Source organism: Engystomops pustulosus, chromosome 6, assembly GCF_040894005.1.
Source record: "Engystomops pustulosus chromosome 6, aEngPut4.maternal, whole genome shotgun sequence".
In the NCBI taxonomy this organism is placed as follows: domain Eukaryota; kingdom Metazoa; phylum Chordata; class Amphibia; order Anura; family Leptodactylidae; genus Engystomops; species Engystomops pustulosus.
The window spans coordinates 83,436,789-83,464,142 of NC_092416.1; the positions used below are offsets into that span (position 1 = coordinate 83,436,789).

The 27,354-nt window shown below is 43.7% G+C and overlaps 1 protein-coding gene across 3 annotated transcripts in view; it reads right to left on the bottom strand.

Moving 5' to 3' along the window:
- Positions 1 to 25,462, bottom strand: part of LOC140135382 (suppressor of cytokine signaling 3-like) — an 88,123-nt gene extending 62,661 nt beyond the window's left edge. For 2 of the 3 annotated variants that reach the window (XM_072156829.1, XM_072156828.1), the window contains exon 1: positions 25,379 to 25,462. The gene's annotated coding sequence lies outside the window, so the exon portion shown is untranslated. Of the gene's footprint in view, positions 1 to 8,874; positions 8,999 to 25,378 lie in introns of all 3 variants that reach the window. The other variant, XM_072156830.1, reaches the window with a different exon arrangement.
- Between the last annotated feature and the right edge of the window lie 1,892 nt (positions 25,463 to 27,354).

The window sequence follows — 27,354 nt, forward strand, 5'->3', positions numbered from 1 at the left end:
TGCTCCATGGGGGCACGCCACTATTCCCCATCCTGCCAGCTACTGATCCTTAGGTAGGCGCCAGATCTTCCTTTTATTATGCACATGACTGCACTAGGTCTCTAACTTAATGTTTATATGTAATTGTAAAGTCCTTTTTGTATTCAAATATGTGATTTAAACTTGGTATTGCTGTGATCACATGACCTGTAAGATGATGTCACTTCCTGTGTATTTTGTATAAATTTTTCACTGTGTTACATGCACCTTTGCTTGAGAAAGGCTCCAGATGCAAGGAGCCGAAACGTAGCCTTGACACATGTGTGAATAAATGAGTATGTTTTTCTGATTTCCACAAATCTCGGAGTGCTGCCTTTTTTTTGCTGTTCTATGGTTTGATGGACCTTGGTTCAGGTCCTGGGAATTGCACCCGAGTTCATAACTTTTCCCGAGTGCTGCCTCACCTCTTTGTATCTTTATATATATATATATATATATATATATATATATATATATATATATATACATATATATATATATATATATATATATATATATATATATTTGATTTGCTTATGGCTGGCCTTGGTGGCACTAGTAGTGCAGCTAGTACCATATTGTGAGGAATTTGCAGAGAGACTTGGGAACGTTCTATTTAGCTCTTAATGACATACACATCCATCTCAAACACCTAAGGGGGACAATTTATTAGGGGTTTGATTGAATTAGGCACAGTCTGCTGATTTTTTTTTTTACTTTTATTTTTTTTTATAACTCAAAGTCATCAGGCACAGCACAAAATCCAATTGTGTGCTGTCAGTGTAGGTTAGAAACTAGCCATAGCAATAGGATAGCATCGTTTTGTAAAAAAAAAACACAAAAAATCACAAATAAAAAAAAAACAAAAAAATCCAAAAAAATTTACAGTTTACACTTTAATTTTGAAAATGTTGAACCCGAGGGCTAGGGGTAGAGGACGAGGGCGTGGACGTGGGCGTCTAACTACTGCATGGGTCAGAGGCCGTGGTCCTGGGCGGGGTGAGATACTACCTGCTGATGAGGAAGCAGGGGAACGCCGCAGAGCTACACTCCCTAGGTTCATGTCTCAAGTTACTGGGACTCGTGGTAGAGCACTGTTGAGGCCAGAACAATGCGAACAGGTGATGTCGTGGATTGCGGACAATGCTTCTAGCCATTCGTCCACCAGTCAGTCTTCCACGCAGTCCACCCATGTCACCGAAATCAGCACTCCTCCACCTCAGCCTCCTTCCCCCCAGTCTGCCCCCTCCCAGGAAAATTTGGCATTTGAACCGGCATACTCTGAGGAACTGTTTTCTGGACCCTTCCCAGAGTCACAAACCACTTGTCCGGTTGCTGCTGAGCTCTTTTCCGATGCCCAGGTTTTCCACCAGTCGCTGTCTTTGGGTGATGATGACATTGTTGACGTAGTGGAAGAAGTGTGTAAAGAGGTGTCGGACGATGAGGAGACACGGTTGTCAGACAGTGGTGAAGTTGTTGTCAGGGCAGGAAGTCCGAGGTGGGAGCAGACTGAAGGATCAGAGGATGATGAGGTGACAGACCCAAGCTGGGTTGATAGGCCGGGTGAACACAGGAGAGGCAGTGGTGGGGCCAGACAGAGAGGCAGGGCCAGAGCTGGTGCATGTTTCACGTAGTGAAGCTCCCGTGGCGAGGGCTAGATTTTCGGAAGTCTGGAGGTTCTTTAAATAAACACCGGATGACGGACTGTGGTGTGCAACCTGTGCCACACCAGGATCAGCAGGGGTTCCACCATATCCAGCTTAACCACCACCAGTATGCGCAGGCATATGAATGCTAAACACCCCACTCAATGGAACCAAGGCCGTTCACCTCTGGCCACTGCTCCTTCCCCTGTGTCATCTGCTGCCTCTGCTAGTCAGCCCCCTGCCCAGGACCCCGGCCCAAACACCTCCCATGCGAAAACCACACCTTCGCCTCCACGATCCTCCACAGCATCCACCAATGTCTCCATGCACAGCGTTCAGCTCTCCATACCTCAAACGCTGGAGCGCAAGAGGAAGTACAGTGCAACCCACCCACACGCCCAAGCCCTCATCGTCCACATCTCCAAACTGCTTAGCCCCTCGTTATACGGTCCCCAGCCGCCACTACTTTTCCCGATTTGCCATCCCAGCCCTGCACCAGCACGTGTCAGACAACATCATCCGTGCCCTGACCAACGCCGTTTCTGACAAGGTCCACCTGACCACGGACACGTGGACGAGTGCTGACGGGCAGGGCCACTATATATCGCTGACGGCACATTGGGTTAACTTGGTGGAGGCTGGGACCGAGTCTGACCCTGCGGCTGGTCATATACTGCCGACGCCGAGGATTGCGGGGCCTACCTCGGTCCAGGTCTCTCAGGCCTACAATGCCTCCTCCTCCTTCCACCCCTCCTCCACCTCCTCCTCCGAATTACCATCCGTGGGCACGGCGCCATCAGTCGGTAGCTCTAGGCACAGCAGCAGTGCCGTCGCTAAGCGACAGCAGGCGGTGCTCACACTGCTGAGCCTAGGCGATAAAAGGCACATGCCATGCCTGGCCCATGTGTTAAATCTCATAGTTCAGCGGTTCCTCAAGACATACCCCAATCTGTCTGATTTGCTCACGAAGGTGCGCCGCATCTGTGCGCATTTCAGGAAGTCCAGCACAGATGCTGCCACTCTCAGGGCAGCGCAGTGCTGCCTCCAACTGCCCGCTCAACGACTGTTGTGCGACGTGCCCACGAGGTGGAATTCAACATTAACCATGTTATCCAGAGTTTACCAGCAGCGCAGACTGTAGACTGCCAGATGTCAACTTCCACCAGAACTGGTAGTCAGGTCAGTCAGCTTCCTCAAGTCTACAATGAGGAGTGGACGTGGATGTCTGATATCTGTCAGCTGCTGAGTAACTTTGAGGAGTCATCACAGATGGTCAGTGGCGATGCCGCCATCATCAGCCTCACCATCCCACTGCTTGACTGTTGAAAAACTCTCTGGTCAGCATGAAGTCAGAAGCTTTGCACTCTTCACAAGAGACGGGGGAAGAAGATTCCCTTGTTGATAGCCAAAGCACCCTCAGGTCTGTTTCTCAGCGCATATCGGAGGAGGTGGAGGAGGATGAGGACGAAGAGGAGGAGAATGTTGGCGAGACAAGAGGGGAGCATTGCTCAGACCTTAACTGTTCAGCGTGTATGGGCAGAAAAAGAGGAGTTGGAGGAGGAGGAGATGGACAGTCAGGCCAGTGAGGGGAGTGAATTCTTGCGAGTTGGGACTCTGCCTATCCCGTGACCCTCGCGTTCAAAGAATTTATTCCAGCACCGATTACTGGGTATTCACTCTCCTGGACCCACGGTACAAGCAAAATCTTTACACTCTCATCCCTGGAGAGGAAAGGAGTGTGAGAATGCATGAATACCAGCAGGCCCTGGTGCACAAGCTGAAACAGTATTTTCCTTCTGACAGCGCTAGCGGCAGAGGGCGTACTTCTGCGGGACAAGTAGCGAGGGAGAGTAGGCGAGCAGGTAGCTTGTCCAGCACTGGCAGGGGTACGCTTTACAAGGCCTTTGCCAGTTTTATGTCACCCCAGCAAGACACTGTCACCTGTCCCCAGTCTCGGCAGAGTAGGGCTGATCTTTACAGAAAGATGGTGAGGGAGTACGTAGCTGACCATACCTTCGTCCTAAATGATCACACAGCTCCCTACAACTACTGGGTTTCTAAGCTGGACATGTGGCACGAACTGGCGCTGTACGCCTTGGAGGTTCTTGCCTGCCCTACCGCTAGCATGTTGACTGAGCGAGTTTTCAGTGCAGCTGGTGGCATCATCACTGATAAGCGTACACGCCTGTCGACTGACAGCGCTGACAGGCTGACAGGCTTATCAAGATGAATAAAGCCTGGATTTCTCAGGATTTCCATTCTCCACCAGGTGAAAGTAGCTCAACCTGAATAATGTATGCACTCCTCCTTCTCATTTTCCTCCTTCTCCTCCTCTTTGTACACTAAAGCAGAGGAAACTGGCTATTTTTTGTCAGGGCCAACTGGCTCTAGCTATAGTACTCTATGTATTTAATTTTTCTGGAGGGCCACCTACCCGGTCCTCTGTTTTAAACATTTTTTGGGAGTGCCACATACAGGCACTCAATCTATTTCATTTTTCTGGAGGACCACCTACCTGCTCCTCTGGTTTGAAAACTTTTTTGGACTGCCACATACAGGCGCTATCCAAATTTTATTGTCTCCATAGCAGCCTCCACACGTCGTCTTTATAGCTGCCTCCACATGTTGTCTCCATTGCTACCTCCACACATCATCTCCATAGCTGCCTCCCAAAGTCGTCCATATAGCTGCCTCCATACATCGTTCCCTTAGCAAACGAACTGTGTCAGGCAGAATTTTGGGTTGTTTTCATGGCTTCCACATCAAACTTGTTAACTTTATCGCCACCCTGCTGTGTTATCCACAAAATATACTGGCAAACTTTATCATTTACCGATATTATTTCAGCGCTTCTTGCGCATCTGTTTACATTCCCCTCACCCGCCATAACCCAAACTTATAAGAAGGCTACTACACTTGATCTTATACTAAAGGTTCTTAGAAGTGCTGTTTGGGGAGGAGCCGAGAGACAGGGGCTTGGACAGGTGAAAGCTCGCCTTGCAGCGGACCGCCAGCTCCATCCCAAGATCCAACTAACATAGTTTTAACTGCAGCACCTTTAATCTACTACTACTACCTTACTGCCTCCATACATCGTCCCCTTATCAAACGAGTTGTGTCAGGCAGAATTTTGGGTTGTTTTCATGGCTTCCACATCAAACTTGTTAACTTTGTCGCCACCCTGCTGTTGTATCCACAAAATATACTGGCAAACTTTTATCATTTACCAATATTATTTCAGCGCTTCTTGCGCATCTGTTTACATTCCCCTCACCCGCCATAACCCAAACTTATAAGAACACTACTACACTTGATCTTATACAAAAGGTTCTTAGAAGTGCTGTTTGGGGAGGAGCCGAGAGACAGGGGCTTGGACAGACGAAAGCTCGCCTGGCAGTGGACCGCCAGCTCCATCCCAAGATCCAACTAACATAGTTTTAACTGCAGCACCTTTAATCTACTACTACTACCTTACTGCCTCCATACATCGTCCCCTTAGCAAACGAGCTGTGTCAGGCAGAATTTTTGGGTGTTTCACCAGATACATAATGGATCTCGGCCCATCTGTCGCCGCCATGCTGGAGACCTGAAGTTGCAATCATAACAGCACAATATGGATGCCCCATACTGTCGCTCTTAATCATGGAACCATTTACGAAAAAACTATTAAAAATAGAACCGCTATGCTATTCCATTATTCCTAGGTGAAATATTCAAACGACCCCGCCTGCTTTGAAAATTATAATTTTTTCAAAGTAAACGCTTCTGGCCCCCAGGCCCATTTTGGGTGGGGAGGAGCCGAGAGACAGGGGCTTGGACAGGCGAAAGCTCGCCCGGCAGCGGACCGCCAGCTCCATCCCAAGATTAGGCAGCCTCAGAGGCATCCATGCATACTGCCCCTGCTGTTTCCTGTCCATTTTGCCTCCACGATCCTCCACAGCCTCTACCAATGTATCCATTCGCAACTTTCAACTCTCTATACCCCAGACGCTGGAGCACGAGAGGGTATACAGCACATCATCCTCTTATCAAACGAGCTGTGTCAGACAGAATTTTCAGTTGTTTCACCAGATACATAATGGAACTCGGCCCTTCTGTCACCGCCATGCTGGAGACCTGAAGTTGCAATCATAGCAGCGCAATATGGATGCCCCATACTGTCGCTCTTAATCATGGAACCATTTACGAAAAAACAATTAAAAATAGAACCACTATGCTATTCCATTATTCCTAGGTGAAATATTCAAACGACCCCGTCCGCTTTGAAAATTATAATTTTTTCAAAGCAAACGCTTCTTGCCCCCAGGCCCATTTTGGGTGGGGAGGAGCCGAGAGACAGGGGCTTGGACAGGCGAAAGCTCGCCTGGCAGCGGGCCGCCAGCTCCATCCCAAGATTAGGCAGCCTCAGAGGCATCCATGCATACTGCCCCTGCTGTTTCCTGTCCATTTTGCCTCCACGATCCTCCACAGCGTCTACCAATGTCTCCATGCGCAACTTTCAACTCTCTATACCCCAGACGCTGGAGCACGAGAGGATATACAGCACATCATCCCCTTATCAAACGAGCTGTGTCAGGTAGAATTTCAGGTGTTTCACCAGATACATTATGGAACTCGGCCCATCTGTCGCCACCATGCTGGAGACCTGAAGTTGCAATATGGCAATATGGATGCCCCATACTGTCACTCTTAATCATGGAAGTCGTCTCCATAACTGCTTCCACATGTCGTCCCCTTATCAAACGAGCTGTGTTAGGCTCATTTTTCGGGTGTTTCACCAGATACGTTATGGAACTTGGTCACTATGTCGCCACCATGCTGTGTTATCGACTAAATATACCGTCAACTTTTGTTGACATAGGAAATCATTTCAGCGATTCTTGCTCACCTCCTTTGGTTCCTCTCTGCCACCCATTGGTTTGAAGCCTGAGTCCATTTAGGGTATGTCGCCATGACACTCTCTAGCCTGCCGCTGCTGCCGCTGCCTCTGCATGCCGTCCCCTATAGTGTCAGGGTCAATTATTGGATGTTTTAGATGCTATCTAGCCTCATTCGGTCACTCTGTCATGGCCATGCTGTTGCCCATAATTTTGGCATAATGGTGCGATTAAGCAGCCTCAGAGGCATCCATGCATGCTGCCCCTGCTGTTTCCTGTCCATTTCTGTGGTGTTTACATCATTTTCTGAGGTTTCCAGGTGTTTGGCCAAGCTTCCCTGTGCAGACCCTTGGTCCCCTTGAAAAATGCTCGAGTCTCCCATTGACTTCAATGGGGTTCGTTATTCGAGACGAGCACTCGAGCATCGGGAAAAGTTTGTCTCGAATAACGAGCACCCGAGCATTTTAGTGCTCGTTCATCTCTATTTGCAATGCATGAGTCAATTTAACAACATTAATTTAATCTCACAATAAGGGATTTAATTGACAGTAAAATAACCCTAGTGTAGAAGGATACAACACAAAATATAATTCTTATCCATAGTAAAGGCACTTCTGAAACCATTTGCATATGAGCTATTAATCTCTCATTGCAAGGAAGGTTAGACCCCACCAAGTGTTAAGGAAACTAAGGAGGGAGGAAAGGTGTAGGGTTGTAGGGGGTCAGTCATCAGTAAGAGATGTTTCAGATTCATACTCAGTGGCGAGTACACACTTCGAGACCTACGAAAAGGAAGTCAAGCCATGGCCCTCAGGTCTTTATATGTTGTCCGGTAGTGTGGTGAGAGTCCGCTGAGAGCTCTTCCATCCTGTGTAGTAGTGAAATCTCTGTGAGGAGGTCAGAGCTAGATAGGACCCTGGTAGACATCCACAGACGTGATATCAAAAGTCTGGCTGCTATCAACAGGAATCCCACAGGTGATTTAGACTTGCGGGTTGCGATTGGGAGCATGTTCAGCAAAAGAGTGTCGGGGTCATCATTTAGTTTAATGCCTGTTAGGATCGAGATGAGATTAATGACCCTGGACCAGTGGGGCCTCAATAAGGGGCATCCCCACCATATGTGGGTCATAGTTCCTGGAGCTTGTCTTCAACACCAGCACCCACTGGGACATGAGGGGTAGATTCTGCAGTTTTGCAGGAGTCCAGTACCAACGTGACAATATTTTAAAATTAGATTCTTGAGCCCTGCCTGAAAGAGATAGCTTATGACAGAGCTCGAAAGATTGGGACCATTCCTCTACAGTGAAAGTTTTACAAAGCTCAAGTTCCCACATCTTAAATTAAGAAAGGTCAGAGAGTGCCCATTTGTTCAGTAGAAAGTCATATATTGCAGAGATTGAGTGAGGAATCGAAATCTGGGATGTGCACAGCTGTTCAAAAGGAGTTAAGGGTCTGTGGACATTCAGAGTACCCTTGTTGGCATTGTAGAAATGTCTTAATTGTAGATATTGCCACCTCACTCTACTGGTGCAAGTTCCAATTTCCAGCACTTCCTCAGTGGCTAAGGAGTTGGGGGGGGGGGGTAGAAAATGACAGAGACACTGACCTGGAGGAAAATCAAAATTGTCCACCACTAGGGTCAGTGGCCCGTCTGAGGTAAACAATGACATGGTATCGCCCATACGTTTGAGTAGTTTAAGGACTTGGGCGGACACATATGGCATCTTGACTAAATGATAGTCGTGATAGTCAGTTGCCAGCTAAATGGACCCCTTTTATGCTGGTATAGGCCAAGTGTGCAAGAGATGAGGGAGTGATCGGATAAATGAATGGGCCATATCTCGGGCCACCCCACCTTTTTTCCTGTGCCCTCCCCTTCATAGTACTAATCACACCCCTTCCCCTAAGCAGTGCTATATTACTGGAGTTTTCAACATGGCTGTCCCCTTAAAAATTATCTAATTTAATGCTAAAGGGCTTAATGTTCTGGAAAAAAGATCGCGGGTTCTATATAATTTCCATAAACAGCAAGCTCAGGTCCTATATATACAGGAGATCCACTTTAGCTCCGCTCCCCTCTTGTAAAAACAAGTCCGATAGATGTATCATCCGGTCAAAGTGAGCACAGTGTGCCTTCGGGCCCATATAAGTAACCAAAGATAAAAGTAGTTAAGCAATTAGGGAATATAAGAAAATTCGCTAAAACATAACAATCATGGGAGCAGATCATGGGCAGGCTGGTATCGCCACTCAGCGGCCAGTGGAGAGCCAACCCTCAATATCAGGAATAGTATGCCATAAGCAGGGAAGAACGAATCAATGCAGTCTCACCCATCCTGGCAAAATAGACGAATACCATCAGTCTTCCTGGGAACCTTCGGTAGAGTGACGTCAGTGCTCGCGTTGGCTTTGGGGCCTGGGCGATGCTTCCGTCAGGCCCTGTGCGACGAAGCTCCTGGATTGGAAGGAAACATTGTTAAATTCGGAGTGTCCCAATCCGGTAGTGACAAGGGTGGTAGGTTCAAATCTCTGAGAAAGGCTAGGAGATCTTTCTAGATGAGATAGGGTCACCTGGGTTTCACCTGTGCAGGCATATAGAGCAAAAGGAAGTTCCACCTGTAGGAAATGCCCTTTTCCCGGAGCTGTGTGAGGAGAGGTCTTAATATTGCCCACTGTCGCAGTGTGTGTCTGGATAGGTCAGGGAACAAGCTGATCTTGGCACCATCAAAGTCCAGTTCTCCCTTTACTCTTGCTCTCTGCATAATTCACTCTTTTAGGCCATAGAAATGTATCCTGCAAATCATATCTCATGGTCTTATGGGATCAGCATTCCTAGCTCTTAGCGCCCTTTGCGCCCAATCCATTTCTATGGGTGTGTTAACTGGACTGGAGCATATTAAAAATCCCTGTAAGGGTTACAGCCAGATCTGGTTGATGTGTTGCTTTCGGAAGGCCTCTGACCCTTATATTGTTGCGGTGGTTTCTGTTTTCAATGTCATCAATGTGTGCCACCAGTTGCTGCTGCTGAGCCGCCTGCTCCTCCAATTTTCCCTGAAATACACTGACTACCAAAGTTGCAACACCCCTGCTGAAGTATGGGCAGAGGAGTGTTTGCGAATTGTTACAGTTATTCTGAGGTAATTAGCAGTGGTAGATACTGCCTGTACAGGCAATGGTTAAAAGGGTGCAAGTTTTCATCCAATTGTATTCCACAATGTACACTGAAGTGTGATTGGGGAGTTAGCCACCACCTGACCAGGTTAACAAAACCCCTGGACAGGGAGGGGCTAAGCCTCTTGGGTTTCAGAAGACATAGAGTGAAGAGGGAGACTGTGTCTGTGCACGATCAGCACGATCCCAGGACCAGAGTCTGAAGACTCATAGCTGCAGCATCCATAGATTGGACACAGCTCCATCCCAGCCTGCATCTCCTACCAGGCTGGTGAACCATTCCTGAATACTCCAGTAATCGGGAATCTGTTACCAAAATCATTTAGGCCGTTGCCTGCAGTTTTTCCAATAAAGAACCGTGAGTTATTTTGCACAACGTTGCCTCCGTCTCATCCCTGGATATGGCTGTATCACCACCATGGGCTCCCCATCCATTACCAAGGGACAAATCTTACAGACACTATGGGGTTGCCCCAGGGAGAACCAGTACATCAGCCTCTCCCTCCATATTACTTGCACACACCACCTGCTGGAGCCCTCCCAGGCCGTAGGACAGCCCTCCGGTCCCCATACCATGCACCGTGACATCAGCGCGTCCTAGGCCGCAACTGCCAGCCATTCCGGTATTCTGGGCCCCGTCTGCCTCCACGCCCCAAGAAAAGGCTAGGCCTTGGTGGGGGATGTTGCAAAGTCATCTCGGCCTTAAAGGAAACCTACCACTTTGCAATAGGGCTTCCTATTCAGGCGCACGCATGGTGCGCCGAGCGTGTGCCACTGTGCGCCAGAGCTGCTTTGTATATAAAGATTGCTAAAGTGTTTAAACGCTTTACAACGGATTAAGAACATAACGAGGATATGCTCCGTCACCAGCTCACCCTGAGCTGCTTAGAAGCTCTATTGCAAAGTGGTAGGTTTCCTTTAAACTTTTCAAGATCCACCACACTTTCATGTAGATTAGCTATGTCCTCTCACACAACTTGCAAGTTCCTATCCCATGCTCCTTTTAATTCAAAGGCTATATTGTCCATGTCCTTCTTAGAAGGGAGAAGGACTTGTAATTCAGGATGACCTCTTAAAGTAAGTGCAGCCTCTTCTGGAGGAGTAAGGTCTGTGGTCATAGTGGTGCTGGCCCAGCTGAAAGATCCATTGTGGGGGACCTAGCCTCCGCAGGAGGATATGGAGTGGGGCTGTGAGAAGAGAAGGTAGGTGCCTCCGCAAGTGTGGAGCTTGCCACTGGTCTATCTTCCCTGGAGCTGATTCTGTTTCCAGGCATCGCCTTAGAGCCTGCTGAGTTAGCTGACATGGGCAAGATGAAGCGATAGGATTAGCTTGAAACGTCTCGTCCCGGAACTCTCCTTATGCATAAGATTCCATTTTTAAAGATGTAAGAATAGTATTTTAAAGAACAATATCAGTGTTACAATTATCACTGAGGTGGGCATGGTGAGAGCTTACACACATCACATGAAAGTAATATATTAAAGGATATGTTACTACCACAAATATTGTTACACCTGGTACATACATACCGTGATATTTACCTAGTTATATGTAAAAGAGAATGCCGAATCAGAGATTTCTTTGTCGGAGATTTCATTTACCTTAATTTAAAACCTTCTAAGGATCACTTTTCAATACACTCTCTTCTAATTTTTTGGTTTTATGTACTTGTGAATGAAGCCTTATACTTTATCTGCTGTGTACTGTGTAAATGAATTTTAACAGTCTTTAATTTTGAAAGTACGGAAAGTTTGAAGTTTGGAAACATCCTGGACCAAAAAAAGTGGTGGTCCTGGTATTTTGGGAATAGGACCTCAGCAAAATAAATTTTGGAAATAATAAAGCCAACTAATAAGTGGCAAAAAAAAATCAACAGTCTAAAGACGTGCCTTAATTATCATCAAGCATCAGACAATGTGATAAATCTAGTCTGCCCGGTCTTGGTTTACACTGTCTGATTATTAGACAGGATTAGTATACCTGAACTAAAATGCATGTCTCTAGACTGTATAGGAGGGCAGATGAATAGTTAGCAGCTTTCTTCATAGTTTACAGCAGTGATATAGTAAGATATGACAGGGGGCATTGTGGTTGTCAGCAGTAGAACCATTCACTTTCCCTGGAAAAGGCTACGAAGTACAGTTGTGAGCTATAATAGAAAGTACAGAATACTACATGGGGGCAGGCTGTATACTACTGCGGGCTGGCTGTGTACTACTGGCGGCTGGCTGTATACTACATGGGGGCTGGCTGTATACTACATGGGGGCTGGCTGTATACTACTCGGGGCAGAATGTATACTACACGGGGGCAGGCAGTATACTATATGGGGACAGGCTGTATACTACATGGGAGCAGGCTGTATACTACTGGGGACTGGCTGTATACTACTGGGGGCTGGTTGTATACTACATGGGGGCTGGCTGTATACTACTGGGGGCTGGATGCATACTAATGGGGGCTGGTTTGCTATATACTACATGGGGGCTGGCTGTATCCTACATAGGGGCAGGCTGTATACTACATGGGGGGTGGCTGTATAATACATGCGGGCTGGCTGTATACTGTATGGGGGCTGGCTGTATACTACAAGGGGGCTGGCTGTATACTACTGGGGGCTGGCTATATACTACATGGGGGCTGGCTGGCTGTATACTACATGGGGACTGGCTGGCTGTATACTACATGGGGGCTGGCTGTATACTACACCCTCAGCTTATACTCGAGTCAATAGGTTTTCCCAGTTTTCTGTGGTAAAATTAGGGGTCTCGGCTTATACTTGGGTCAGCTTATACTCGAGTATATATGGTAACGGTATACGGTATTCTATAGTGCGCCTCAGACCTTAGATTCATCCCTGGATATGGAGGGACATCAGCATATAGTACAATACATGTAACAGAGAGAATATAAGTCAATGAGTTGTTTAATTTTGCTCTTATTTGTAGTCTAGAAGTTTCAGAATACATCAGGAAGTGGAAGTGGATTTAGTTATTAGAATCCCAAGGTACATATGCCATATATCATATTGTCCTACAAGTTGAAGTGTTATTAAATTCTACAGTTTAATGTAATATAAAGCACCATCTGTGTTTAAAACTGATTATTTCCTGTTTGTCCTGATTCTATTATCCACATGTACTGTTAACCGCTAGGTGTCCACTATTATGCATTGACTTTATTCTCTTTCATCAGTTGTATCTCTATTGTGTTATATTTATGTTATGTTAAGTTAAAATTCATACTTACATTAATTGCTTATATTTTGAAAAACATAGGACTGTAAAGTTCAAAAGTAGAATTTTAGGAAACAACCATTCTGCAGTCATGACCACCATATCTGAATGCACAGTGGCTCTTAACCTATATATATACCTGAATATACCTATATATGGTCCTATATTGAGAAATTTCTTTACGTGACCCAACCCCTCGTCATGTGCGTCCCCGCTTCCTAGGGTGTGCTCTCCACCTGTCTAAGATTTAATGGGCCAGCGCACCAATTATTGGTCCTGCCGGACCGCATTCCAAGATAAATTCCTGGCCTCTGCCTATGCCCCCAGAGGATCTTCATGACTTAGAGAAAGCTTGCCTCTGATGTCCTTTGCGTTTATGGTGATTTCCTGTTGTGACCTCGGATGTGTTCCTGACTTCGCTCCTTTGCTGCCAGCCCTGACCTTCTGCTACGCCTCCAACTCTGATCCTGTGCTGCCTGTCCTGACCTTCTGCCTGACCACGACTCAGTGCCTGCCTTCTGATTCTGTACCTTGCTTTGGCCACCACCGTGGACAAAGTTGCGCCTGTGGAGCGACCTGATGGCACCACGCCACAGCAAGTCCAACCCGCTTTGCGGCGGGCTCTGGGGAAAACCGAGTGCCACTTAGAGTCCGCCCCAGGTGTCAGCTAATGTCATCATCCGCGGTGGTCCAGTGGGTCCACTACCCCTAATTCCTGACAGGAGCTCTGTTAAATATCCCCCCAAAAGTGTAATTTTCCATTCCCCAAATGAACATAGGACAGGGCGAAGTCACTTTGACATAAACCCTACTTCCACCAAACTCAATATTTGCAAAATTAATTTTCACAAGACAATTGCTATTTGGGGAAAATTTCTGTTTAGGCACAAGTTTTGGTGCAAATTAACACCAGTCCCCGTCCTGGTCTATGTTGAGACTTTTGTTGTTTTTTCTGTGACTATTCATGCGCAAACAACAAGCACAGCAAAAAACATTGCCAGCAGATTTATCAAGGGCCTAAGCCACTTTACTGAAACTCACTGCAGCAGAGCTCCAAAGACAGACATAGAACTGTCGTAAGGAGCCGATCTAATGATGAATTACCCCCAATGAGTTATCTGTGAAAATCATGACAGTTTGTCTCAAAGGCCTTTGTAACTACTCTACATTCAGGTCATTCAATGAAATTTGTGAACAGGGAAGACCCTTGAAAATATAGCATCCACAAAAAATTTGAGACTATTATTTGACATTTGAGACTTATTTCACAACTAAACCTGGCTTGACAGGTACATGAACTGGTTATTCTGGAGCAGCACAACTAAGGTGGATCATAAACAAGAACTGTGCCAAGGACTATAATAAAGAAAGACATAAAGTCAAAACATAAAAATGATTGCCATAATAAAGTTGATATAAGTTAAATCCATTTCTAAATTTTAAAGTATATATATATATATATATATATATATATATATATATATATATATATATATGTATGTTTGTGTGATATTTATGCTACAAGTGAAAGTGAAATAAAATATATAGACTGTATGTGTCATGTAAGCCACAGCTTGTTAGAAACCAGAAGCGTCATTATCAGTTTCACATAACAATTTATTTCTTGTTGAAATTAATAAATAATGGTCCTTGAGACCATTCTACTCAAGTCAACAAGACTATCAGAATTTTGTGACTAGAGTAGTAGAACTTGTCTCAATAAGTCTTCTGCTTATTGTAAAAACTAAGCCCCAGGAGCGTAACAATCGTGGTCGCACCCTCTGCAAGGTCCTTTTGAAGGGAGGGGCTTTTCTTCCATGCAAACCCCGGTCACAGTGCTGATCAAAGGAAGCCTCCTTCCCTTCCATCTCTTATTTCACTTTATCTCCCATCCCATGCTCTTCAATATGCTAGTCTTAGATTATTCTCTTCCTTAACTTTAACCTCCCACTCAAGTCTCCAGAACTGCACCAGTTCTCTGGAATGCTCAACCCCGGTCTATCAGACTAACACCCAACCTCCAAAGCTTCAAACATGCTCTTGAAATATTTATTTAGGCAGGCCTATCACACTTGCTAACTGCATGCAACCAGAAAATGCCAGGTACCAAGCTCCAGGCTTCTCTACAGTCCCCCTGACTTTGGACTTTGTATATAAGACCATTTGGATTTATTAAATTATTTTTAGTCCATTCCCTTATAAATATGGCTGGACCATTATTCAAGCTCTTTTTCTTCTTGTGTCACCCCATCATCCTCATAGCCTGTAAGTTCTTGCGTGCAGGGCCCTCAATCCTACTGTTCCATATGACAGTTATTACTCTGTAATGTCTTTTTCTACTTCTATATGTTCCCAGAATCTGTAAAGCGCTATGAAATTTGATGGTGCTAAAGATTATTATTATTATTTCTCCTGCACATACGCTGGAATGCTACAGGGAAACAAGAGGTCAATGGTGTCCTTATTGAATAAGGACAAAAGACACACCAGGTAAAACCTGCCGAACGGTAGCTTAAAACATATCTTTATTGTGGTAACATTAACATTATCAATTTCATGCTGAAACAAGTGGTGAGAACAGGTTAATGGCTGCAGGATGTGATAGGTGATGCTCTTTGTGGTAAAACAAACATATCAAGGATGCTGGTTTAAAAAGAAATCAGAGAATTTCATCAGTAAAGTGAACATTCTTTTTACTGGGTTGTGAATGTTAAATGATGTAATAACATTTCTTATTGTTTTCCTTTGCTGCATGATGTGAGAAATGACTCCATAGTTATAAGTCGCTTACTGTAAATGTCTATTTTCTGAATATGTTAATTTTCATGGGCAACAATTCAAGGCCAGGGTTTATTAAAGTTCAATGACAAGTTTATTGGCAACAGTTGCAAGACATAAGGAACAATTGTAACCTAAAGCATAAAAACAACTACCTTCCTTCCCAATGATGCGGACCTGTGCCAAGTTCAGTAACTGAACCATTTACCATAAAGAAATATATCAAGACCTTAATACAATTGTTTTCACTATTTATATATATACGGTCCCACTTATAATTGTACAGCTTCTGTAGTGCCATTATTGGCATTCTTAGCATGAAATTCACATTCTCTTTGCTTCCACTTTCTACCATATCTTCACAACAACTGCTTCTTCTATAAAACCGCTATTACCCCATCTTTTCATCTGAATCAGATGTATATTAGAAATGATAAAAATATGTCAATTACAAGGTTCCAGTAAAGGTTATGGGCACCTTTGATCTATATATATATATATATATATATATATATATATATATATATATATATTTGTTCAAGTTCTCATCTGAGTTGGAGTTTCAGTTAGGGACAGATTCCATCAGAAATGGAGTATTATGATCTCTCACTCTGCACCATTAGTGTGGTCCCAGTCTCTGGGTTAATTGATGACTTCTGCCATATTTAGCACATTTAATACTGTAAAGTGATGTGTACAACCATTTGCACCTAAACTAGCTAGAAACATCACATACCTGATAAAGCAGTTGTGGCAGGTTTATGTCTGGGTAGTGACTTAAAAAAAATACAGAGGCATGAAACATAGCACAACTCCAGGGAGTCCCTACTTCAGTTCAGCTATACGCGGACTTAGACCCTTCCACCCTCCTCAAACAACGCTCACTCCGGCCACTTACCCAAGTGCTTCAGAGACTAGGAATGTGTTAACGTAGTTGGGCTTTCTCTTTCTCCCTGCAATTTCACCTGTAGAACCAACAACACACAGTCTGCACTCTTGCTGAGGGCAGAACCATCCTGGAAGCAGAGGGAATCCCAGTTGAGGACTCCCCACCCCTGCCTCACATCACATCCTTGGCTCCAAGCTGCTAGACAACGCTCTCCACCTGATGACATGCAAACGTCGCTGGAAGCTGTGGATTGAAATAGGTCATTCTTAAGATAAGTCTTTTTCATTATTTCTTTCCATTATTGGTTACTCAAGGTTTGTTTAATACGGTTCCTCAAGTGCTGTGGTGGCATGAGATAGTTGCTGCCAACACCCCAGACTTGATGGCCAACTGACTACAAGTCTGCCGCACCAGGTTCCTCTACTTGTGCATAGTTGTGGAACGTGATTCCATGACAGTTGTTTGGATATTGTGTTTTTTAAAATTTTCTTTTACTCTTGTTCTTGTTTTCTGTGGTGTCCTCGTCTTCCTTACTTCTTTCCTTAGTGTATTTCCTATCCTTGCTCCCCAATCTGAACATGTTTTAGCACAGTCCTTAGGTCCAGCTACTGGTATTTCCATGCTCACTATAATGTCACACAATGTCAGGGGCTTTAATTCTTCTCTCAAAAGAAGGAAAGCTCTTCATCAATATCTAACGAACAAACCTGCTGTGATAGCAATACAGGAGTTATTTTTCTCATACATCAGCCCCTGCCTATTTTCACGCACAGTACACCAGATTCTTTACCTATACTGCAACGAAGAAACCCAGGGGAGTACTACAATTTCTACATAACTCACTACCACTACAGGTACAGAATGTCTCCACTGCCCCCCCCCCCCCCCATGGCCGATTCCTTATCCTGATGGGGGAACTACATGGTTTCAAAGTAGTCCTGGTTATCACAGTTCAACCAGAGGTCCTGCCAGACTATAGCCCACCAACATTCTTGCACAAGTATCTTCCACTACACAGGCAGTACGTCAAAATAAGTCTCTAATTTTACTTGAGAAAGGGACCCTTGAGTCACGAAACGTGTTGTATCCAGAGACAATTAAATACAATCAACCCCTTTTAAGACAACTACTTGAGGTGTGCGCCCCCATTTCCTCCTACATTTCTCCCCTACAATTCCACTGATCAGAAGCAGCAAGGCTACTGCATTCCGATACAAGAGGAGGTAGGCTGCACCTCGATCACTGAAAAATGCTTCAATTAGAGTTGTGTTTATTATACTACCCTATGAGCGCTATTTCTTTTCCATCTCTCGCCACACCATCGAGAGGGACTAGACAGGGGTGTCCTTTTCCCCAGACGTTTTTTGCAATAGCCATGGAACCCTTAGCACGCTTAATAAGAAGCGATCATAACATATCTGGCATAAAAGTTGGAAACACATAATATAAGCTTAATTTTTTCACTGACAATTTACTACTTACTATAACCAAACCCCTTCTGTCCCTACCTAAGCTTATGGCGTTATTAGATAAATTTGATAAAACAGACGTATCATAGTTCGTTATTAGATAAATTTGATAAAACAGACGTATCATAGTATCACTACGATAAAACAGAGGTATCATAGTATCATAGTATCATAGTATATAAGGCTGGAAGGAGACGCAAGTCCATCAAGTCCAACCTTTAAGAATTAAATAAATGTTTTATCCCCATAACCCGTGATATTTTTTCTCTCCAGAAAGGTATCCAGGCCTCTCTTGAACATGTACATAGAGTCCGCCATAACAACCTCCTGCGGCAGAGAGTTCCACAGTCTCACTGCTCTTACAGTAAAGAACCTTTGTCTATGTTGATGGTAAAATCGCCTCTCCTCTAAGCGTAGAGGATGCCCCCTTGTCCTGGTCACAGGCCGAGGTATAAAAAGATCTTTGGAGAGATCCTTGTACTGTCCGTTCAGGTATTTGTACATTGTAATGAGGTCTCCCCTCAGTCGTCTTTTTTCTAAACTGAATAATCCCAAATTTTTTAATCTGTCAGTGTATTCTAGTTCCCCCATTCCCCTAATAATCCTGGTTGCTCTCCTCTGCACCCGTTCCAGCTCTACTATATCCTTTTTATACACTGGTGCCCAAAACTGTACACAATATTCCATGTGTGGTCTGACCAGGGATTTGTATAAGGGCAAAACTATGTCTTTATCATGAGAATCTATTCCTCTCTTGATACATCCCATTATTTTATTTGCTTTAGCAGCAGCCGCCTGGCTCTGGTCACTAAATATGCTGTATTGTAACATCCCCCCTCCACTAAATAACTGATAAACCTTAATTTTGGCTCTGCCTCTCATGATAAATATATTAATTACCTTGGGGTCAAGATTACCCCTTCTTTCAACATGTTATATTCCACTAACTATATCCCCCTATACAAACAACTCAGATCTGACCTTGCTGGAACAATGCCATGCTCTCCTGGGTCGGAAGGATAAACTCTGTAAAAATGAACACACTTCCCAAACTCCTTTACCTATTTAGATTCCTCCCTGTTCTGTTGAACTCCAAAAAGACATATACCACTTCATCTGGGCTGGAAAGTGGCCTAGAATAAACACTAAGATCATGCATTATTATAAGGGCCTGGGTGGCATATCTGTCCAAATAGCACTACTGACCACAATAAATACTCTGGGTCAATCTAGGGGGAATCTCCTTCATCCCCCTAATATGCTTGCTATGTACTGGGACGCAGACCCTCTCCCAAGGGATTTACGTAACAAAGCCCCTACACCTTTTATTTGCTACAATTGTGGCGCAGGGTGCGCTCCACTTACTCTCTCGCAAATTACTCTCTTGCAGTCCCCTCCAGACTCCTGCCCATCATTCTGCATAATGAATTTACCCCATCAACCCTCCCACGCATCATCTCAGCAGCGAGCTTTATGGAAAAATACGACCTTCGTCAGTTTTCATTTTCATTTTGTATGCTCCACCTGCCCCATACAAGTAATCCCAAACATCACTCCATATGAACTGTTTTGCAGAATTTCTGTGTACTCTGTATTTAACCAACCAACCAAGAAGTTAAGATCCCATTTATGTTGCGATGGAAACCGGACCTGGGGTTTCAGATGACATTGCAGAGATGGCACCATTGCTGCGAGATGGTAGTCATCAGGTGACTCTTACTAAAACCTCTATAAAAATATGCACCCAAAACACATGGTTCCCTCTAGAATCCACAAATTATTTCTGTCCTCATCACAACTTTGCTTCAAAGGATGTAATGATATGTGCACAGCTCTATGTCTTTGGAAAGACATCATACATCTGATTTCGCCGATGCTTTGCACCCCTGTAACTAAGTTCATAAATTCAGCCAATTTATCTGTATGGCCACAAGAATTCATGTGGCTGCTAATTGGAAGTCACCATTACGGTCAGTAACACAGTTACCAAGATGATGACTTTTGAAAAGATATTGGCAACTAGGGAAGATAACATGGAAGCTCTTCAGAAAACATGGCATCCCTGGATTGATTATATAAATTGCCGAATTAGGGGGCTGTACTGGCTATTTGGAAGTTTACAGCACCTTCTTTATGGTTAATGTGTGTGTGACATAGCATATACGACTGACTTAACTTATCTGATCTTTGAACCCCCCCTCCCCTTTTTGTGTTGTCCCCTTGTCTAACATCTTTGTCTGTCCAAACTCCCAAAGTATTAATTTGTTATGTTTTTCGCAGGTTAGATCGGGTAATAATAAAAGCATTTTTACTTCCCCTGTGTGGGTTGATGATCTACGTTTCTATTGCATTTTCTAAGAGAGTTCAGGCAGCTCAGTATTATGTGACTTATTTGTGCATCTACCCCCTGTATGGGGAAAACCTTGTGCCTTGAGCGAACATTTGTTTTCTCTCAAATAAAACCCTTTGAAATAAAAACAAAAATCCAGAGATTTTAATCTCAAATGTCCATGTATTATTTGAGCAATTCAATGATTTCAAATAGATCCATAATGTTTCATTTGCTCTGTGGTTATAGTGAAATTGAACACTTGCTATGCCACTCATCATTTGGATCAGTGGCTTGTCTGTCCGGCACACGAATCATACATTGGGTCGTATGTGGTACACTTTGGGATCCCTTGTTGTTCATCTATATTGGTACACAGCATATTAGGACTTATATTTGCCTTTATTCTGTGTGACATTATTAACTGTGCATGTGAGAGGTAGCTCACCATTTGCACCGTCTGTGCAAGTGACTCTGAGGGACTCCCGGCCTCCATTTCCACTGTATACTGCCACAGTGCTTCTGGGTCTTCTGCCTCTTCCAGATGCTCCTACTCTCTTGCTACCTGAGTGGAAAAACCACTAATCTCAACAGAGTCTGCTTTTGCTCCAATGTCCTCCTCCTCCTCCAGTTCAGCCCCCACCGGAGGAGGAAGCAGACAGTGGCACATGAGCAGCAGTTTGACAACGTGGAGGAGAAAGTGTCGTCTCTTGTTCAAGTTGTTGGTGTGGCTGGGCGGGAAGCATATTCACCCAGTGGGCCGTAAAAGGACATGTACTGGCCCTGATCGTAATTACCGCTCCACACGTCCCCACTGCCGTGTACCTTGGAAGAAACCGATAAGTTCAAGGACTGGGCCACCTTCTGTTCTACATATTTGTGAAGTGGATGACCGAGTCAACCAATAGACAACATTTGGGTTTTTGATCAACACACTGCTGCTAGATGACAACTGCAGTTCTGGCCTCACAGAGTCAATGCCGCAACGTCCCCTTACTGTGCTGCAACCTGTGCCTGCTCCACCTGCCACCTCTCTGTGTGACATATTTGTTAATCAACTGTGTTGATTTGACACGGATCTACTTTATCTACCAGAAAAACATGAAATTTGGGGTATACAGAAGCACAAGAACTGACACCCTGGGATACGAGCAAAAAATCACTACAGAAAGTATGTGGATTTTACACAGATTTCTTCCTATTCACTTTAGCAACAAAAAAGAACTGAAAAAATCACTACAGCACAGTGCAGTACAAGCAGATGGACGCTACAGACAGCACATGCAGTGTGAAATGCCAAGATTAAAAATGGCTGCCTGTTTTTATAGGGCTGTGTGACATCACATAAGCCTGCCGGTCGCTGATTGGCTTGCAGGTTTGCACATGTGATCGAGGGTGTTCCTTTCTCCTTCCCAGAGGTCTCTACCCCATGTATGAAGGTGAGATAGAACTCCTTAGACCAGCTTTTAATTGCTCTAATTGTGAACCAAAAATTGCGACAAAAAAAAAAGTCTGAAAAATAGAAGCATCAGAAAAGTGTCGGATTCACATGTGGTGCAACAATTTTGCGCCCAAAAGAAGTGTCGGAAAAACACCAAAATTGTGGTTTCCGTCAGTTTTCCATTTGGAAGTCGATAATAAATGGCCCACATTGAAAAAAAATGCTTTGATGATATTTGAAATAGTCAGTATAGAAACATGGCGCACACTGGGATATTCTTCCATTTTTTCTAATTTATTCAAACATGGTGTAAAATTAGGCCTTTACCAAAAAAAGATTCACAAAAAATGAATAGTATTCAGAAGATCACAGTGGTTTTACGTTTTGGTCGTATAGACCTTTGTCAAGTACATTTGGATATAAGGCAACAAGAATGTAGTATGTGCAGTGTGTGCCATGTTTCTATACTGATCAATTGGATTGAGAATTCTACATCTGCACCACCCACTATTTATGAGTGTACAGTACCTTCTCTGCTATCGAAATTTGATATAGTGACACCTGGCCAAAGTGTTTTTGAAAAAAACAGGCTTATAGAAATGCAAAGCAGAACAGAAAGAAACATTATGCACAATGCAGTGTGTAAATCCAGCCTGAACATGTAATAGAAAGTAAAACTAATGCTTACTGTAATTACTTTATGTCATATGATACACAGTAAAATCCTAGTTATAATCATATTTTTTATACTTATTACTGTGTGTTACTGCCATAGAACATAATTTTATCTTATTGGTTGAGACAACGGGGGTTTATTAAGTATATGAATTTCATGGTGGAATTGAAGGCTACATCAGGACAACACCCCTTAAAGCTGGGTGCTCACCAGCATCATAGCTTTCTATTGTTTCCTTCTTTTCTGAAGTAGAATAACAGAAATTGCTACACTATCACATAAAAAGTTGGTACATAAAATTAGACTGCTTGGACTAGGGATAAATCTGTCTCATTTGGTTAGAAATTTGCGGAACCTGGCTGGTGAAAATGGCTGTATGCTACTTTTACCATAGCGATGCAGTACGGGTAGCATATGGCTCCGTGCATTTCAATAGGCAATAAGTCAATCCATTTTATTGCCCTGAGTCCATACCAGAGAAAAATATAGAGCTTGCTTTATGTTTCCCTGTAAGTAATGCCATATCACACTTCTCTCTATGGAGAGGGGTGAGCAGTTCTCACCCCTCCTCTCTCTAGCACACGGCTGTATGCATGTCTGGGTACGGCCAAGGCGTGCATAAGTTTGTGTGAAAGCAGCCATATATAAAACAAAGGGTTCTTGTTTATGGTACATTCCCAGATTGGGTCGATGTTACCAGTGGGGTGCCACAGGTGTCAGTATTGGTCACCCTTCTTTGTAATATCATGATGACCTTGTAGAGGGTTTACACGGTAATGTTTCAATATCTGCAGTATTTGCAGATGATACTAAGCTCTGTGAAGTGAGTGTAAACAAAAAGCTCTACCTGTGCTCTGTTAAAATTATAGTGTTAAAAATGACCGCACCCTGCAAACAGGTATATCTCAAAGCCTATAATTACACTGTGCGGTCATGGTGTGGTCGTGTCATGGTGTGCATTTGCGATTCTGTCATGATGCCAATTCTGACAATTACCACAGTATTCTAATACTTAATAACAAACTGATTTATTGAATGTTCCAGGTAAACATTAGCTTGTATGTGCAGGTTACAAAAAACAAAATTAAGGTGTAACACACAGTTTGATATGAATTATTCGAATATTGTGTTAATTCTAAATGTTCAACCACACCATGACCACATCACAACCGCATCTCAACTGCATCATTAACTTATTATTGATCCCATTACAACCACACTATGTAACGGCGCCCTAAATGGCCTTCATTAGTATATTGATTTAATTCTTACTTTCTTGATTGGCTGTGTGCTGTTGTTTTTTAATGAACAGCACCTGGCTACAGTGCAATACTAGATCAATACAATTTTTTTTTAAATGGTGCATGCAGCCGTTTATCATGGCTTGTATACCAGCTTCCTGGTGTTCAAGGCAAGAAAAAGTTACTGGTGTATGCACAGGAATTGCCAACCCCCAACCCCTAGTTTGTGAGGAGGGTGTGTGAAAGGGCATGGAGTTGGACGGGCCAGGGACGCATTTGTTATTGCTTGGACCAGCATCTGGACACAGGCTATAGCAGAATTGTACATCAGGCCAGACCTGGCGTACAATTCGAACTGGCACCAGAGCCTCTCCTGTGTAATTGGTGCACTGGCGGGTTTGGGGGAATATAAATCCCTCCCATAGGTCTGTTTTATATGTCCCAGTAGAGCATGTTACAGATCCTTCTGTGGATCATTCATTTACTGTAGTTTATAAGTATCAGTGAAAAACGAATGCAACTTACTGAAACAAGTTTCAAGCATGACTATGTACAGATAAACCAATAGTGCAATTCTGTCCTGTAAGCCTAAAGCACATCAGAATAACGAAAAACAATCAATCCATAATCCAGTGCTTGGTTGTGGTCTGCATCTATTGGAAAGGGTTGAGCCAGTAAGTATAAGTTCTTGTAATGTTATGATATGGGTCCAAGTACAAAATTACAAACCAGTCACTCTCTAGCTGCTTCTCCTGCAACAAACACTTGAGTACTGCACATTCACTATGCTTCAACTGTAAGTCGTCAAGGGTTATCACCCTTCAAATTTACAATGGCTGACCAATGATTTACAAAAATGCAGAGGTGTTACATTTAAAAACAATATAAGTGTTTCCTAAAAGATCACTAAAATGTTCCAAACTGAAATTCTGTGAATAAAGACATTATAGGGGAGATTTATCAAAAGTGTCTATGAGCAGAATAGCTCTAATTGCCCATGGAAACCAATCAGAGCTCAGCTTTCATTTTATAAACATATGTTGGAAAATGAAAGCTGAGCTCTGATTGGTTGCCATAAGCAACTTGAACAGTAATGCTCTCAGGCACTTCTGATAAATATCTGATAAATGAGGGATTTCACCGCATATATTTATCTATCATTTTGCTGTATGCATTTGTAAGCGCAGTCTAATACTATTTAATAGAGGAAGCCCATATACACAATTTAGCATGTGTATGTCTGTTTTTCTCTGGTGTAAATCATTTCTGTGGAAGCCACTTTCAGGTTTTCCATTTTTCTTAGCATAACTTGGTAGCGAATGCGTGAAAATGGAAAGCATGTGGTTCTTATTTTCCATTTTACTGCCTTAGTGAATCCCGGCAGGACCCGAATCCACCGCACAGAACGCGCCGCTGGATCGCGAATGGGCCGGGTAAGTAAATCTGCCCCATAGTCTTTTGAAAAAAAACGGATGTCTGTGTGGGTCTATGTGCTGTCATTCTCACATCTGTCAGGTAACAGTAGTCAAGTGCAGGAGGTAGTGGCATCTCTGCACTTATGCAATTTGTTTCAAGCTTTGTCCAAAAACCCAAAAAGTTACTGACCTGTTTACAGTTGAGGACTGCAGAAATGTCGAGAGAGTTCCATATGCTTGATATCTCACAAAGCAGTATATACGCCCTTCTAAATACCTTTCACTTTCACAAGATCAGTCTAATGATATCTCAAGGTGTGCTCATATTTCAAAGCATAACTTAAGGTAGGGATGGTGAAAGTGAAAGTAGCTGCATGTATGTTTTCCATATTTTACGTTGTGAGCACATGAGCATAAAGAATGTTATTAAAAGCTTAAACATCAATGACAATAACTTGGGTTTGAACAATGGCACATATAAAACAAATAAAGAAGTAACACAGCACCAGATTATAGATGTAATGTCACTTAGTCATCTGGTTACACCCTTATATATAACCCCCATGTTAACTGACATGTTATTACTGACAGAGACATAACCTAAAGCCTCTGGGACTCCATGCAAAAATCTATAAACAACTGCCAGGTCCTATTGATAATTCATCTTCTACAGTCTTCCAGGGGAAAGAGGAACATTGGTACAAAGATCACGGAGAAAGAACTGAGTGAGAAAGAAAGTCACAAGATAGTCCTGTTTTTCTTAACGCTACTTAGCAACATATAGGTTTTGTGTAAACTTCCCTCATCGTTAATCCAGGGTAACTCCAGGACCCAAGAGCAACTCATATCCTCTGTTGTACCTGTATACCCTGAATATTTGTATCTACTTATGTGGCAAACTCAGGTGAGAATCTCTCCAGTATACATGGGGGAAGATTTAGTATATACGCTGGTGCACGAGGCTACATCCCCTTCATTCCGCCGGACACATGAAGAGGCTAAGGGTGCATAATAATTGCAAATTCTTGCCTTGCAAAAAGAAAAGTGCCATAGAAGCAGTGATAAATTAGTTTTAGCTACAAATTATCTGATGCAAAAAAAGTCCTTAAAGGAAATATACCATCTGCAAACTACTTTTTTCAATACTTCCAGAGGTATATAGCCCATGTGTGCATCATCTGTGGACATATTTTATAATTTCTCAGCAAGTTGCCGATAGTGTGATAAACTGTATTGAGTCTTTATGTAAATTACCTTCAGAGGCTACACAGGGTGTGAACTTCGGGGGGCTAAGGCTACTCCATGCCTGAGGAGCCTCTGCCCCAGTAGCCTCTGCCCTCTTGCCTTACCATACTACTGTGTGTAACTACAACGTGTTAACATTGTGCAGTGGTAAAGGGAGCATCTTACTGAATATGACTGCTTGTGTCCCCTCACACAGTTGCTCACTCCCTTTGTCTCCCCACCAAAGCTACTCATTCCTGTGCCCCCCCCACCCCAGTTACTCCCTCCTGTGTCCCCCACCCCAGCTGCTCACTCCTGTGCCCCCCACCCCAACTGCTTACTCCTGTGTTCCTGAGGTGCACACTTCTCTGTCGCCCTATACCAGCTGCTTACTCCTGTGTCCCCCACCCCAGCAGCTCACTTCTTATTGCTCAGAAATCTAGCACAAATGCTTTAACCCCTTACCGATAATAATACGGCGCGCTGGGCACGTATACATGGAGGGGAATCACGGGCTGAGCCCTCTCTATAGCCAGTAAGTCTTTGCTGCATATCGCGATCGATGCTAGCATGTTTATCCATTAAGATAAACAGGTTCAAAGCAGCCAAACGCATGGTAAACGGTAAAAATACAGAGCGTTTTAAAAGTGCGATTTGCACTTTTTAATGAATGATCAGACAACCTAGGGTTAAAGTACCCCTAAAAATCACCCCCCTTTCCGTAGAACTGATATAAATATAAATAAACACTAAAAATCATTAAAACATTAAGTATCGTCGCGTCTGAAAATGCCCCATCTTTCAAAATAAAATAATAATGTTTTTCACAGCGTTTAAGTCTAAAATGGCACTTTTTGACAATTTGAAAAATTGCCCAAAACCCCCCTTCATTTTATGCACAACCCTACAGGTGGACCCCTGTCACCCCTGTCCTATTGGGGC